This window comes from Apodemus sylvaticus, chromosome 19 (assembly GCF_947179515.1).
Source record: "Apodemus sylvaticus chromosome 19, mApoSyl1.1, whole genome shotgun sequence".
Taxonomy (NCBI): Eukaryota; Metazoa; Chordata; class Mammalia; order Rodentia; family Muridae; genus Apodemus; species Apodemus sylvaticus.
Window position 1 is genome coordinate 18,300,719 of NC_067490.1, and position 15,475 is coordinate 18,316,193.

The following is a 15,475-nucleotide window of genomic DNA, read 5'->3' on the forward strand; positions in this document are numbered from 1 at the left end:
GTACTCTGGATATATAGGTTTTCTGGCCAGTTTCTAGCCATTCAGAAACTACAATCTGCCCAAGGAGAGCGTTTCTCTACTTGCACTTAAGCTGAAGACCTGAGAGATGTCTAGAGTTTTTAGTAATGTATAACCCCAAAATGGAAGTGCACCAGAGTCGGCCAGGTTTTACAGCCAAAGATCAAGGGCTGTCCAGAGTGGGAAGGAAGGACAATTTTGGAAAACTATGAAGACTCCCTATTTTTAGGTTTGTTGTAAAAGCTGTTTGTCCAGTTGGGTTCCTGTGCTGTGCATGGTCAGGTAGGTTAGAGGGTTCCTTGGCTTCCAAATCTAATTTGAAAACTGCTTAAGATCTCCTGTCTTCCCTCAGCAGTGTCTAAAAATGTCCTTGTCCAAATATTTAGCTGAGATTCCTCACTTTAGAAATGCAGTCGTATCGCTGTGCTGCTTAGTGTAGTTCTTAGAAGCAGCCTGACTTATCTGCTAATAGTCAAAGGAATGTCAGAGGCGACTGCTCTTCTTGGAGCAACAGACTGGGGTGCTTAAGTTTGTCCACTATTTGGAGGATCTCGGTTACACAGCTTCCAGTAGCAGGCTCAGTTTACCAGTAGCCCAGCCTCAGCCTCCCGCACTTGCCTGGAGTCCGGGGAAACTCCCCGGCGATGAGTCTTGATGCTCTGATGGTAGAGACTTCTGTCTCAGTTGGAGGTAACGGGCTCACTAAAGTAGTTAGCAGCAACATTCTTATGTGTTTAGGGGACTCCAGTGTTGAAGACCATCCTGGAGGTTTCTAATCCTGCTGACAATCTAATCCCAAGACTAACCTAGGTAGATTAACTGCCTGGTCAGCAAATACTGACTGCTGCAGAAACCTGGGCTGGTGCTGGTTCCCTGCAGCTGCAGTACCCTGGGCCCATGTCTAGAGCTTGGGGCTGGGGTTGGTCCTACTCTGGTTCCTGCAGTATTACCTTGAAATCTAAGTCTCCTAATATCTCCCTTAGGAGCATGAGTTGTGAATTTAGTCCCTCGCCCCCACCAGATTTTCTATATTTAATTGACTTGTCTTGCTGACATTGTAATTTCAAGAGCCCTGAGTAATACAGTGATCAGTATCACGTGACTTGAAAATTAGTGATTTGGAGCGTGCTTGAAGGTAACAAACTCTCATGATTATAATTTAATTTCTTCTAAGATTGAGCTCACCCAGTTCTCCATCGGGAAGCAACAAAAGCGGTTGTGCTGGTTTGTCAGCTAACAACTGTCAGTACTTTGTATTTGGAAGGAATGAGGTAGCAGTTGATTCCACAGTTTATACACTATAAAAAAAAAATGCCCTGGATAGCCAGTAGGTGGTGGAGCACAACTAACCCGGCAAAGGTGATCTCATCTCTTGAGTTCCAGGCCAGCCTGAGTTCCAGGGCTCCTGGAAGAAATCTTTAAAAAAAAAAAAATAGTTGTGGATGTAAACCCATGAAAATGACTACTACACTGTACCATTTTCTATGTAATAGAGACTTCATTAGCACTCCATTGGTCTCAGCCCCGTCTCATGACGTGGGCAGGAGGGGTAAGCGTTTCCAAGCCCAGGAGGGCCTGCTGAAGAGTTGGCTGCTTTGAAGGTTCAAATCTTGCTTGGGTCTGAGGAGTTCCAGAACTACCTTAGACTGTAAAAACCTCTCAGGAACCAGCACTAATATGTGGTTCTCAACCTGTGGGTAGTGACACCCTCCCCCCCCCCAGGGGGGGGTTGGATGGCCGTTTCCCAGGGGTCACATAACAGACATCCTGCATATCAGATAGGGTTGAGAACACAACCCAGTACTGCACTGAGGGAAAATGAGTTAACATAAAGAGATGGGCATTTCCCAGAACACAGAACGAGACATTTTTAACATCAGTCTATAACCCCAGTGGACTGTGGCAAGCTGTGTCTGGAGCTCTTACTCATGCCGAGGAGATCAGAACCCGAGTGTTCCCTCTACCCCATCTTTGGTTACCCCACCCTCTTTGAGCAGTAAGTGTCTCTCACCAAAGTCACACCATCTTAAAATTGAAAGACTGCTGGACATAATCTAGTCCTTTGTTTTCTTCCAAGAGAAGCCCACAGACTTAACATAGCAACTGGAAAAGGGACTTGGGCTTTCTGGCTCCTGGTTTAGAACAACTTGAAATTGACAAGATTTAGTCCCAGGGAAGTTCTATGGGGTCAGCAATGGAAGTAAAGGCTGTGGGACAAACATTCCAGTGGCATCTGAGCCCTTGAGAGACTGAGGCAGGAGGATCACTGGTTGGGTTCTTAACCAGACTATATTGCAGTTTGGAACCCGTTTCACGCTAAAGAAAGGACCTCCTAGCTTCTGGAGAGAGGATAACTGTGGGGTCTGAGAAGGTGTGTAAAATGGGCTTTTGGTTCCCAGACATCAGCCTTAAAAAGGCAACAACAGCGTAAGCCAACTACAGGCTAAGTTAAGTGTCTCCTACCTAGCCTACTCCTTGGAAGCTCATTCTTCAGAGAATGCTTCAAGGGAGGATCTGACGAGATCTCAGATGCTATATAGGATTTTGCCGGAAAGGCTCTCAACACCAGCCAGGGTGACCTTAAAGTAATCCTGCCTCAGCCTGAGCACTGTGAAGAGGACTTTACTGTGGTATAGGTTTTTTTTTTTTTTTTTTTTTTTTTTTTGTTTTGTTTTGTTTTGTTTTTTGAGACAGGGTTTCTCTGTGTAGCCCTGGCTTTCCTGGAACTCACTCTGTAGACCAGGCTGGCCTCAATCAAACTCAGAAATCTGCCTGCCTCTGCCTCCCAAGTGCTGGGATTAAAGGTGTGCGCCACCACTGCCTGGCCTGTTTTTTGTTTGTTTGTTTGTTTGTTTGTTTGTTTTTAATCTTCCTAGTAACCTTGGACAAACCTTCCTTTCTTCCAGCCATGTGCCAGACACTAACTGCACCAAAGTATTATTACACGGGTCCCCTACCACCAGAACAAAGGACTCAGCCTCAGAGAGATTTCTCCTATTATATTTGGAATCCAGCATGACCCAAAAACAGAGAAGACTCAATAATTTAGTGTGCCTAATGGCACGGAATAAAAGGATTATTCACAAACAGAAAACCGGACTTAAGCAGATGTTTATTTGAACACAAATATCATGCCCTCCTCATGATGTTCCAAATTACGAGTTGCAACATTTTTTTTTTTTTTTTTTTACCAGAAGAAGCTCTTTTATAAAACAGCCTTCTAGGGAGCGAATAAACAGGGCTATATTTGGCTAACAGCTGCTTCTGAAAAATGAGATGTCAGCAAAGCAAGCTGTTGTTTAAAGAAAACTAATTACCCAGCTACCTTGGGCTTGGGGGGTGGGGGTGGGGGACGGGCGGTAAGCAACGCCCTCCCGTTTCCTGGCAGTGTTTTGTCTGGGATTTTAATACTGTTAGATATGTCTCTTCCTGTCCTTTGCCGTCCCTGCTTCCTCACCAACTGCTATTTTGTTTAGTGCAAAGCAGTGTTTAAGGACACACTAATCTTTAGATGACCCACTGACACAGTGATCGTATTTGCGTGCGTCCGGTTATGCAGATATCATCGCGTTGTTTATCAGCAATGTCTTTTATGCACAGGCTTTGAAACTTGTTTTTTTTTTTTTGTTTGTTTGTTTTTTTTTGAAATTCATTTTGAAGGGAGTCGGCAAGCATGTGAATTATACGATTTCTCTTGCCCTGTGGCGCTTTGGCAGGAGAAAAGATGCCTGCAAGCCCTTCTCGCTCATCCTGCGTGCTTGCAGCGCATGGAATTCTGGGATCCTTGCTTCAGCCCCTGCAGGTTCCTGGCGTGATGACTCCATTTGTTTGAATGTCTTTTGTCATGAGAAAGTGAGATGTTTCCATGGTCTGAAGCAATCTCCTCAGGCAGGGATGACGGTGCTAGGGTGGAAAAGGAGGCTTTCTGAAAATTAGGAACATTTAAATGTTTCCAAGATGCGGTTAGGCTCACAAAGGCCAGGTGGTTCCCCGGTGTCATACTCCTGGTGACGATCATCTTGAGAAAATGACAGCAGTGTCGGCTTGTTGGTTTAGGGGTGTGATTCTTGCTTTAGGTGCAGAGGTCCTGGGTTCAAATCCCGGATGAGCCCCATTTTGCCCTTCTCAGGGCAGTGGTGGTGCATGCCTTTAATTCCAGGAGCCAACACGGCCTTCCACATTCTAGACAACCTATGCTGAACTCCAGCCCCAGCCTTCTTTTTCCTTCTTAGTTTAAGGCAGGATCTCATAAGTTTCCCAGGCTGACCTGACCCTGGGTAAGGCTCACCATGACACCCACGCAGAGTTTGAACACCGTTCTCTGCTGGCCTCCTGAAGGCGCCCCTAGGACTAGCTAGCTATATGTGTTTTCAGGAGAGATTTGGTCAGCCGGGGACAAACACATGTTTTCGTGGTTTTGTAGATGTCTCCTTACTGAGTATCTGTTAGGAACCAGATACAGCACTGGGCCAGGAGTTCTAAGCTAAACAATCGGTTCTTTAGTGAAATTTCCGTTAGCTCACAGGGAGAACAGATTCAAAAGTAGGTGAAAGAGATCTCGCAGGATTTTATAGGACTCTTCGTCTGTTACGACTAAGACGGAATTCAAGACCTGAGGCTTATTTTCCTTGGGAGAATGTTCGAAAATATGGCAAGAATGTCATAACTGGCACGCCTGTTTGTAAGGAAGTCACTCCAAGAATCTGTCCCTTGACTCATACAACCCCGCCCGCATAAACTACCTGACTTACAGGAGCTCCCTGTCAAATTAACACACTGAGGATAGGAGTTGGCAGACTGAACCCAGCCTTACAGATGTGGAACATCACCGGAACCGCTCTGACACCCAGGAAGCCGTTCTGCTCAGGTCCTCCCGCCAAGGAAAATGGCAAAAGTTAAGACTCAGTGATGAAAGGCTCTGGCTGCCAAGCCTTATAACCCAGTTAGATTCTGGGGACCCATGGAGTGGGAGAAGAGAACTGATGTTCTCAGGCCTGCGCGTGTGTGCGCGCACACACACACACACATACACACACATGGTTTTGTGTGTGTACCCTGTCCCCCGCAACCCCATGACAAATACAAAATGGAAACAGTCAGGAGACAGGGGTGCTTGTGGAGAAGTGCTGCCATGTTCTGAACATGCATGTCTTAGTTAGAACTGGTTTTACTCCTGTGAAGAGATACCATGACACAGGCAACTCTTTTTTTTTTTAAAACTTTTATTTTCTTTAAATATTTATTTACTTAATTATTTTATATATGTGAATACACTGTCATTCTCTGGTGTGAGGAGAGCATCGGAGCTCATTACCGATGGTTGTGAGCCACCATGTGGTTGCTGGGAATTGAACTCAGGACCTCTGAAAGAGCAGCCAGTGCTCTTAACTGCTGAGCCATCTCCCCAGGCCCCACAGGCAAGTCGTTTGTTTGTTTGTTTGTTTGTTTGTTTGTTTGTTTGTTTTTGGATTTGGTTTTTTCGAGACAGGGTTTCTCTGTATAGCCCTGGCTGTCCTGGAGCTCACTCTGTAGACCAGGCTGGCCTCGAACTTAGAAATCCACCTGCCTCTGCCTCCCAGAGTGCTGGGATTACAGGCGTGCGCCACCACTGCCCACCTGGCAAGTCTTACAAGGACAACATTTAACTGGGACTGGTTTCCAGGCAGCTAGGATGAGGGTCTTAAAGCCCACACCTACAGTGACACACCTATTCCAACAAGACCACACCCACTCCAACAGAGCCACACCTTCTGATAGTGCCACTCCCTGGGCGGAGCATAGACATAAAAACCACCACAGCATCTACTGCTGTTTTGAGGTAGATTGGGCCAGTGCCTGCTTGAAGCCAGAGAAAACAAAAAGCATACAGGGACTGGCCATTCAACTCCTACTTAAGCCACAGATTGCCGGGAGGTGATGGTGCACGCCCTTAATCCCAGCATTTGGGAGGCAGAGGCAGGCAGATTTCTAAGTTCAAGGCCAGCCTGATCTACAGAGTAAGTTCCAGGAGGAAAAGAAAGAAACCCACAGGTTAATCAGAATAACAGGAGGGAGCCTCCCGTGTATCTAGAGATGCTGGGGACTTGGGCTGATTGTGTGGAGTGTCCCCACTCTACAGTAGCCAGGCCCATGTCGCCCGCCCTTTAAGCTCCTCTCTAAAGCTAACAAGTGGTGGTGTGCGTTATCAAATCTAGATATGAACGCTATGGAACTTGTGTTGGAGGCCAGAGGACTAACTTGCGGAAGTTGGTTCTTCCGCCATGTGTGCCCTGGCGTCAAATGCGGCTTTCTTAGGCTTGGTGGCTGGCAGTGGGAGAGATGACCTGTCTTCCTCTTCAGTCTCAGCTGGTGCCATTTCTGTAGCCATAGCACCCATGGGGCAATCCTACCTGGTCCCCTCCCAGAGCCTCCAGCTAACTGTGGCTGTCTTTAGCCCCTTGCTTTTTGTTTCTGGTCTCCTGAAGTCACTAATCCCTGGCTGTCTGGCTATCTACCACCTGTTCTACTTATGTGTGCCCTCACATAACCGAGGCCTTCTGTTTCAATGCTTGAAATGATTGAAGCCTAACCTGTAGGTTGTCTACCTCAACTGTAAGTAGCCTTCTGAGTTGAAGATGGTGGTACCTGTTCAGGAAGCGTTTGCAATCCTAAAAAGGCAGTCAAGGAGCTGATTCCAATGCAATCGCTCTAGGGTCTTTATTAAAACTCAAACTTGGGCTCACCACTATCATTGGCACAGCAGGACGGGAGGGTGACACCCTGAGTCCAGTTTCAAGCAAGAATTTACAGAGGCGAGCAAACAAGCGAGGGGGCTGTCCAGGTTGGCACGCGTATGATTGTGGGGGAGCTATTATGGAATTTGTTACCCTTTAAAATGATTGGCTGGGGCTGGGAGCCGAACCATAAAGTTCTGCTTTCCTCCAGATTGATGGTTAGTAGGGAGTGATCTGGAAACTAGTGCTAGGTAAGGTGAACCCAAGTTCAACCTTAGGTCAGATTCTCTAAGATGGCGCCTGAACCCAAGATGGAGTTGGTCTGGTCTCTCAGTGGTACATGCTTGTATTTTTAGTGTTCTGGAGTCTGACAATGTGGTGGAGAGAAGACAAGGTCCTCGTCTCCAGGAAAGGGCCAGGCTGACCCCAGCTGGTTTTCTGCAGCCCGCTGGGCAGCTGTGCTTGGATCTGACTTCTTCCTGTGGCTGCCATGGCCACGAGGACCTGCCGAGAGTCTCTCTGTTCCAGCTCAGCACAGCTCTTGGCTGGAGGTTGGCCACATCATCGTGGCTGGTTATGTTTCTGCAACTTTCCTGTCCAACCTGAACGGAAACACAGTCCCACAGCAGGGCTCAGTTCGGCTGAGTTTCAAGCCCAGTACGGAAAGGCAAACCTGGGAGGTGAGAGGCCAAAGCTTTTAAGTTCAGACTCCAGTTTAGAGAACCTAACCTAAGTTTGAACTCAGGTAAACCAACAGGTTGGTACCTAGCATTAGTTCCCAAGTTGCCCCCCCCCCCCCAACAAAACCTGAGCCTAGCTCCCATCTCTAGGCTAAACCATAATAAGACCAGCGTTTCCAGGTTATTCCCACAACAAACTTGCACCCCCAGGTTACAAGCCCACCCCTTGCCTAACGACTACCAATGCAGAGAGCAGAAGTTTATGATATGACTCCCAGCACCAGCCAATTATATTAAAGGCCACAGCAGCTTTGCAATTAGAGACTTGCACACATATTCCCTGCTTGCTGCTTACCATAAAGCGTTGTCCCGATAGACATTTGGGGCTCCCCACCACCAAAACCGTCCTACGTGATAGTGATGCATTGGGGGGGGGGGAGCGGGGGGTCGAGCTAGTTCAAATAGAATAAAGACCCTGCTGTGAGTTGCATCAGATCGTCTCCTGTGTGTGTTTTGGGGATCACTAACATTTCCCTGGCACAACAGAGGCATCCCCAGAAAAGACTTACACCCTGGGGTCCTGGGCACATTTGCCGTAGACAGAGTCTCCTGCTTCTTGTGCGTCCAGCATCCTCCACTCTTGAGGATGCTGACCGGTGTTTTCTCCTCAGCTATTCTGAGGTAAGTCACTTCTCCGCTTATGCAACACACCGACATTACAAGAAACTGTCAATACAGAGAGCCTAGTCTTGCTGCTTAGCTCATGACTGACAGCTCCGGTCTCATCAGCAATGTTCTGGGAAGTTAGGAGCGCCCCGGCTCCCCCAGAACGAGCACTGGAGGGACGCTAGCCTTGGTTGGAATGGTTACCGCATCCACACGCTGCTTAAAGCTTGAGTCCGTGTGGTAGGAATGCTCAATCTTGACTCTTGTTCTTCATCACCCGAGCTCTCGCCCCCCACACCCAGCCTTCCAGTCTTTCCACGGACTCAAGATGACTGGAATATGGGTTGCTATAAATCTCCGTTTTATACGAAATCACGTTAGACGAGCAAGGTTGCGTATGTGTGCGCATGCGCGGATGTGTGTATTGCCGCGCGCACGCTCAGGAGCCAGAGCAGAACAGTGTAGCTTTCAACTCTCAGATACCTTCTCCTGGAAGGGCGGGTGGTCTCTGGAGGTCAGAAGAGGACATCCCATCCCCTGGAATTAACCTGCAGGGTGAGCCACTGACAAATGTGCAATGAACAGAATTCTGGTCCTGTGTACGAACAGTAAGCACGTTTAACTGTTGAGTCTTTCCTCCGGCCTCCAGACCTCCAGATCTCCAGACTTTTTTTGTTTTTTTAATTATAGCTTAAGAGATGTTTGATCAAGAATTTTAAGATGAAATATTGGCTTTACCCGCTATTTTTTCTTTTGAGTGGAATATGAAATGCATATTACATTGCTTTTTTAAAAACTCTGTCCTTCTACGATCTTTTTTGTTGTTGTTGTTGTTTTTGGATTTGGTTTTTTCGAGACAGGGTTTCTCTGTATAGCCCTGGCTGTCCTGGAACTCACTCTGTAGACCAGGCTGGCCTCAAACTCAGAAATTCACCTGCCTCTGCCTCCCAGGGTGCTGAGATTACAGGCGTGCGCCACCACCGCCTGGCTCTATGTGTTTTTTAAAAGAAAGTTTGGAGATAAGTATAAAGAAAAAAAAATGGAGAGTAATTCTATCACCAAACATGCTGATTGATATTTCATAGCAGATTCATTGACTACTAAATAATAAATGTAAGTGTCCCAATAAAACACAAAATGATACACTTCCATCTATATATTAGAAAAGCAAGAGGCAGGCGGATTTCTGAGTTCGAGGCCAGCCTGGTCTACAGAGTGAGTTCCAGGATAGCCAGGGCTACACAGAGAAACCCTGTCTCGAAAGAAAAAAAAAAAGAAAGAAAAGCAAGAGTTTGCTAGATGTCCCTAAGTGCCTATAGCTCGAGTTCATTGGTGACAGCCATGGGCCAGGTTGATGTAATTTAACCTCTCCAGTTTTTAATTTTCTATGTAACTATGTAAATGTTTATTCTTAATTATGTATGCACATTGTGTATTTGTACTTTAAGAAATATTTATTTTTTTAATTTTGTGTGGGTATCACTGTATGTGAATGTGAGCACAAGGTTCTGAAGTCCAGGAGAGGGCGTGGCCTCCCTAGAGCTGGAGTCACAGACCTTTGTGAGTCACTGGATGTGAATGCTGGGACTTGAAGTTTCAGCCCTCGTATTTGGAATTTTTGAAACAGGATCTCATGCTGAAGTCCAGGATGGCTCAGAACTCAAAATATAATTCTGATGCTGAGATGATAGGTGTAAGTCTCCAGCCTGGCTTTCTGTTTTAAAGAGTAGAGGAGCCGGACAGTGGTGGCGCACGCCTGTAATCCCAGCACTCTGGGAGGCAGAGGCAGGCAGATTTCTGAGTTCGAGGCCAGCCTGGTCTATGGAGTTCCAGGACAGCCAGGGCTACCCAGAGAAAGCTTGTCTCGAAAAACCAAAAAAAAAAAAAAAAAAAAAGGAGACGCCTTGTGAGGAATGACATAATGACATCACGTTTCTTCTGTTCATTGTGCTTGCATAATTATGCACTACTTAATAACGGCAAAATTTCTCGCACTTGCAGGTAGTACAGCTTGCAATTCTCGTTTGCTTGTCTGCGTGCCCCTTTGAGGGGAGCTGTAATAGTCTCATCTGTGATGGGGAGTTTGGGGGAGGGAATTATTTTGTGCATTCTATTTTCTTTTTTTTTTTTAAGACATTCATTTCATAACCCAGTCTAGGCTTGAAATTGTGATCTTTCTGCTTCAGCTCTGTAGAGTCCGGGGATTACTGGTGTAAGTGGCCACACCTGGCTAAGAATCACATCTTAGCTGTGGTTTTCCTGTGGGCTAACAATGACTTTATATATTCAGCCATCCATTCATCCTTAAATAGTCAGCACTGATGACCCAGCACACCCCTGGGGCCGCTCTGCTAGCTTTAACGGGAAACAAGATAAATAAAACATTTTATTCCATCCCACAGCTTTCGTCGCCCGGTTACCCTGGCAACCGACTTGGAGTCTGCATTGTCAGATAACATACAGTCCACACTTGCAACCGGGACAGGACCTGGAGACTGCTTGGCAAAGGTGTTGCCTGGGTGTGAGCTACCCAAGAGGTTTCCATTATTCCTTGAAACCAGTCATTTCTCCACAATGTTTTCACCCCAGAAAGCTGGGGATCTGGAGCTTAAACTAGTAGCATCCAGCAAGGGGTATGAAAGACAATCGAAATATTATAAGGAGAAATGCCATGTTTTCGTTAACTTTTCTTTTACATATAGACTCAATGCTTCTCTTATTGGGGATTTGTTTAAGTCATGCGAGGAATACTGGAAGTGCAGTGTAAATATATCTGTCTTATGAATGAACACACATGGCGTGGAGCACTCAGTTTACCGATCCTGAATCTTTGCTGAGCTCTGTGACAGGCTTCCTGGGTCAACTTTCCAAAGCCACTGAAGTCTGTTTGGATCTGATGGCTGAGAAGAGAATTGTTCATGCTTTACGATGTAAACATTTGAGGCAGGCGAGCAGACCCAGCCATGTCTGCCTGGCATAGCCTGTTGGAGGGTTGGCCAATTGCTGCAAGGTATGATGGGTAATGCTGCACATGCCGGGAATGCCCCTCCCCCCTTTTGTAGTCATAGCATTGGGTCATAAAAAGATAGCTTAGTCATTCAGGCACCAAGACAATGATACTGCTTCTGCACTTGGCCCAGGTTTCATCCAAAAGGCAGCTAAAAGCTGGCTGAGGGGCTGCAGGCCTGGATCACTAGAAAGGCAGGAACATGAATTCCAAGCCAACCTGAGTTTGTTTGGAATAGACAATCCAAAGACAATAACAACAGGAGCTCAGAGAGGAGAAGAATACGTGGTGGCCAGGTCTGTCTGGGTGTCTCGCCTTCAGTTCTGCTCAACGGTCTTGCAAGTAGCTTTCTCTACCCCTCCTACGATCCGTGAACCGGCAACGCCACCAGCCCGCAACCAGCTTCCCTTGAATCCACAGAAAAAAGACACAGGCACACAGTTGTTCAATTTCAATTTGCCTTTTGGCACAATTGCTGGGCGATATATCAGATATCCTGGATATCGGATATTTACATTCTGATCCACAACTGTAGTAATATTACAGTTATGAAATATCAACGAAATAATTTAATGTTGGGGGGGGTACCACAACACGAGGAATTGTATTAGAGGGTTGCAGTGTTAGGAAGATTGAGCGCCCTAGAGGGACCACTGAAGGTGGCTTTTTTGGAACCAGACCCTTGAAGGCAGCCTAGGCCTGTGACTGAATGTTCCCCACTGTCCCCAGAGCCTTACCACTTGATTGGGGTGAAATTCTGAGGCTTTTACAAACAAGAATACATCTGCTGAACTTGTTCATTCACTATCTGGAATGACTGCAGAAATTCCTTGGCAGAAAGGATCCTGGCAGCCTGCCTCAAACAGAGGCCAATAGATGGTCTGGGAGCCATGCAGGGAGCATGGCATCTTTTGGATAAAGTAATACACAGGGCATGACTGTTTGCATTTCCAAGCAGCTTAAGCCTGAGTGATGGAGACAGCTGTGTCCTGTGAACCTTCTATTGCAAAACCCTCATGTGATGCTGACTACTGTTTATTACACCTTTCCATTGTGCGGAGCTCTGGTCCGTGACAGGGATGCAGTGTCCTCTGGAGCAGATCAAGATGATTTTGTATTTATACCAAGTGTATTTATACCTCAAGTCTTTCAAAACAGGTTTTTGTTTCATTATCTAAACTATGATAAATTTGGGCATCTACCTTACTCTAAAGTTCATCATTTAGTTCTTCATCTACCTGCTCATTTATCCATCTACTTCCTCACCCATTCATCTATCTATCCACACATCTATGTACCAATATACCCCACCATACATCCATCCACTCACTCATTCACCCATCTATCCATCTACCCACTCATCCATCCACCTACCCACCCATCCATCCATCCATCCACTAATCCATCCACCTACCTACCCATCCATCCACTCATCCATCTATCCATCCACCTACCTACCCATCCATCCACTCATCCATCTATCCATCCACCTACCCACCCATCCATCCATCCATCCACTAATCCATCCACCTACCTACCCATCCATCCACTCATCCACCTACCTACCCATCCATCCATCCACTAATCCATCCACCTACCTACCCATCTATCCATCCACTCATCCATCCGTCCGTCCATCCATCCATCCATCCATCCATCCAACTACTAATTGGTGAGTAGCATCTATCAGACACTAGAGATACAAAATTAAATAAAACACACTTAGAGGTGAGAATGAAAAGTATTTATTCTTAGGCCCTATCCTATATCAGAAGTATGGGGTAAGTCTAGGCATAGTGTGTTTACCTCCCTGTACCCCAAGAAAGGGTCACTTGAAAGCCACGATTGAAGCCAAGATTTCTAGACCCAGAAACCAGAGGAATACATAAGAACACTGCAAAAGGGGTCGAAGGGCACCATCTAAACTTCCCGGGGGCCATCTGTCTTAGGGTTTCTATTGCTGTGAGCAGATACGAGGACCATGGCAAATCTTATAACGGACAACATTGCATTGGGGATGGCTTTAGTCCATTGTTGTCATGGCCAGAAACATAGCAGCGTGCAGGCAGACATGGTGCTGGAGAAGGAGCTGAGAGTTCTACATCTCGATCTGCAGACAGCAAGAAAGACTTATCCATCACACTAGGCATAGCTTGAGCACAGGAGCCCTCAAAACCTAACCCCAGGGTGATATACTTCCTCAGCAAGACCATACCTCCTAATAGTGCCACTCCCTATGGGCCTAGGGGACCATTTTCACTCAAACCACCACCATAGGACAAGGGCCAAACCTCATAAAGATAGTGGTTAGATCCCCCTGTAGCTGAATCTCAACCTCCTACTTTTTAGTTTCAGATGCTTCTGAAACTAAATCCTTCAGAGGATGAATTCAGGTTTTCCTTCTTTGTTTTAAAATGAGGATAAGAATCTTCACACCCAGCAACCTATGCAGGATATAGGTTCCCAGTGGTTCCGGCTGCTCTTGGGCCCTGGGGAGTGGAGAGCAAACACCCACAGGTGGACCACCTCACACCCAGTGTGGGCCCCAAGGGATTCTCCCCATTTCCAGAATTGGGGCCAAGACCTATATCGTCATTTTTTTTAATCTTAAAACACAAATATGCTGTTAACCAGAATGCAATTTTTATCTATTACGATTCAAAACAAAGCCTCACTTGTTTGAGACCCTGTAGGTTTTCAAGGACACGAAGTTGTGTGCGGGGAAATTTTTAGTGCTTTCGAGAACACTCCAAGAAAACAAAGAGTCTTGTGACCTTGGTCTTTTTTTTTTTTTTTTCAAAACACAGACTCGTTCTTGGAATGTGTTTTCACGATGCTCCCAGGTGTAGCGGACAGGAGCGGATTTACTTCAGATCATTCATTATTGCTGGCTGTTGTTAAATATCCTTTATGTGCCTCTATGGAAAAAACGTTTTCGCCACGTGCAGCTGGTCCCGGAGATTGTACACAGCTTGAGCTCATGAGAACTTTACTCGTGTGACCTTTTGAACTCTCTGAGTATAAACTGTCTGAGGCTGTGAATACAGTTGGCTGTTGCATGGGACTTCAGTTCGCCTCGTTTACTGGCTCCATTCTCCCAGGCCCCGCCTCCTGAAGAGCTGTGACAGACACTAGAGAGCTTAGGCCTGGCCAGAGCATGAGTCCCTCTCCCCTCAGTGGGATTCAGTTTGGAGCATCAGGGTGGGTCTCGCCATTCTGAGGGAGTCAAAACTGTGCACTGTGTGGTTGCAGTGTTCAGATACCTTTGTTCCTGTGCATTAACGTATCCACCGGTATCCACCGTTAGAGCCCAGATGTATATATTCGGTGTATTCCCATCTATTACCTGTAATGCAACATGTAAAACCCTGTTTTTTGACAACATGTCTTGGCAATTATTCACATAAACCCACAAGTCTTTTTATTTTTTATTTTTATTTTTTTTCTGCCTTACAATGTTCTTTAACACGAACTCTGGAGATTAAGCGCCATTCTGTGGTTGGCTCCTTGGGGTGCTCTGTCTTTCGCTGTTGCAAATGCTGTTGTATTGGATGACAGTGTGCATGTGGCTGTGTGCACCCATGTGACTCTTCTGCACTATAGATGCTCTTAAGTGGAGCATCCAGGCCCGGTCGACAGCACCTGCAAGCTGGAGAGATGGCTCAGTGGATAAAGAGGGAGTTTTGGTAAAGGGCAACTGGGTGGAGTTTCACTGAGGTCGCCCATGTTCATACACACTTCCACATCTAGCTGTCAGGCAGCCATCGCAGGTTTCTACCTTTTGTAATAAAGATGAGTATTTTCTTAGTTAAATGAAAGCAGACAGCTGGGCAATGGTGGTGCACACCTTTAATCCCAACATGAGGGAGGCAGAGTGCGAGGCCAGCCTGGTTTACAGGGTGAGTTCCAGGACAGTCAAGACTATACAGAGAATTCCTGTCTTGAAAAACCAAAAGCTAAATCCAAACCCAAACAAAACAAATCACCATGCCCCCAAACAAGCAGACATGAGATCTTTTAAAAGCAGCAGAGAAATTTCCTAAGATTTCACGTTAAAAATTGTTTATTTTTATATATGTGTACTTGTAAATAGTTAATCTGCTGGGAGCTCCCGGTAGCGGTGGGTGATCGCACTTCTTGCCACCGGCCAGAGTTCTCTGGATTTGCGAATGAAAGACAGATAGACAGACAGACACACACATACATACACACCCTTTATATTTTGATATACCTTGACTAGCTCAAAGGTTGGGCATTTCCAAACCTCCCTGCAACCCCTCCCGCATCTAAGGTTTTAATTTATGCTCAGTTAAGAAAAGAAATGGGAAAAAATGAGAAAATAGTTATCAATTATAACGACACATGGAGCAGTACATATCATTATGCATATT